The sequence below is a fragment of the Bison bison genome, unplaced genomic scaffold, assembly GCF_000754665.1.
Source record: "Bison bison bison isolate TAMUID 2011002044 unplaced genomic scaffold, Bison_UMD1.0 scf7180017846976, whole genome shotgun sequence".
NCBI classification, from domain to species: domain Eukaryota; kingdom Metazoa; phylum Chordata; class Mammalia; order Artiodactyla; family Bovidae; genus Bison; species Bison bison.
Window position 1 is genome coordinate 60,022 of NW_011477549.1, and position 1,715 is coordinate 61,736.

The 1,715-nt window shown below is 67.2% G+C and overlaps 1 protein-coding gene across 1 annotated transcript in view; it reads right to left on the minus strand.

Annotated features, from left to right (window-relative positions):
* The window catches only part of LOC104989542 (chromosome unknown open reading frame, human C14orf180), an 8,549-nt gene extending 7,506 nt beyond the window's left edge, over window positions 1-1,043 (minus strand). The window contains exon 1 of the mRNA XM_010841248.1: window positions 803-1,043. The gene's annotated coding sequence lies outside the window, so the exon portion shown is untranslated. The remainder of the gene's footprint in view (window positions 1-802) is intronic.
* Between the last annotated feature and the right edge of the window lie 672 nt (window positions 1,044-1,715).

A 1,715-nucleotide genomic window follows, 5' to 3' on the forward strand; every position in this document is an offset into this window, starting at 1 on the left:
CCACTCCTGGGTTCTGCCCACTGTCCAGAGTGCTAACATCAGGTTGGAGAGCTAATGCTCCCTGGGTGCCTGCACACAGCAGGTGCCAAATAAGTGGTGCGTCCTGAGCTCCTCACGCGCATGGTGGGAGGGATGGGGATTCCCTCTGATTGAGTCAACTCAGAAAAGAGCCGTGTCCCTGGGGACACCCGAAAGCTGTGGCCTGGGCTCCAGTGACCCCAGGAACGTGTCTGTTCCCTCCGAGCTCGGTCCTCCGCAAGTCCCCTGAGGCCAGAGGGCTGGCAGGGGTCAGGATCCCACCCTGCAATCCAGGCTGCGGTCCCTGCCAAATGCCCGGAGCCGTCCTGTGCCTCAGAAGGCCTGACCCAGGGTGTGGGCGGCGTGTGGAGGGCCCCGCATGGTGGCTTTGCCCATGCATGGCCTGGCCTCGGGCAGGAGCTTGGATGGAGGGCCAGCAGGGCCCTCGGCTCAGGCCTGGCCCCTGGAGAGACGCTCAGAGCACCGGGGGCCGGGACGTCACTGAGGGCACTCGCCACCCTCGCTGGGCAGACCAAGCATGAGGTCCAGAGGGGCCGGGGCTCCTGGCATTACGAGCGCCTGGCTCGCCTGGGGCTGTGCCCAGGTGAGCCCTGCAAGCCCCCAGCCCTGGCGAAGGAGACGGGCGGCCCCCAGTGTGAGCTCCGTCCGCCCGCCCGCCCGCCTGCAGCAGGGTCCCCGCCTGCATCCGTCCTGGGGCCTCTCCGCCCTGAGCCTCACTCCTAAACAGGAATGAGCATCCCCTGCTCCCTGGAGCGGCTCTCACCTGGCTCCCTCCCGGCTCTGCGAGGGGTGGTGCGGGCCGGCTCCGCGGCTGCCCCAGCAGCGGTCGTCCAGCACGCTCTTGGCCCGGCTGGCAGTGCCCCTCCTGTGCCCCGGGGAGGTGGGCGCTGGGTTGCTCGGGTGAACGGGGCCACGCCTGCCTGGCCTCCCACGGCTCCGGTCCGGAGCTGCTGCCTGCCTGCTCGCAGGGCTGATTTCTGGCCAGTCTACGTTCCCGCCCCAGGCCCCTCTGCCGGGTTGCAGAGCTCGGTCAGCTGGCAAAGGCTGAGCTATAATTACTCTTCTCTTTGGCAGAAATAGCAGCGACCCCGAGGACAGGCCGCTGGCCCCAGAGCGGGGAGGGGGTGGCCGTTTCCCAGGCCCTGAGAGCATAGGCCGGGCCTGCAGACAAGACGAGGGGTCAGTGCCCTCTCACTGCCCTCCAGGCCTACGTGTGACCTCCCAGGCCGGTTCTGGAGACAAGCAGTTCTTGGAAAACCCAAGGGCAGCGTCAGAGGCAGAGTGTTGCAGGGAGAGGAGACGGGGGCCTGACGTGGGGGCTGGGTGGGTTGATCACAGTGACCAGCCGCTGACTGACCTGGCCCAGAATGGAGCCCCAGAATGGACAGGGGCCCTCCCTGCCCCCTGCTCCTGCACCCCACACATCCTGCCTTGGGAGTCTCCGGAGGAAAGGACAGAGCACAGATCCCAGGCTGCGGGATCAGGGCACCACATCTGAGGCCCAGGATTGCCCCGGGGTAGAGGGGCCACGGGGCTGAGGGCCCAGCATTCTCATGGTCTGTCCTGGGCCGGGAGCTGGGGGTTCAGCTCTCTACTGTGTCCCATTGCCTGGCAGGGGCTGAGCCGCCCCAGACCTGTGGATGAGGAAAGAGCAGGTCAGAGGGGGAAGGTGACTT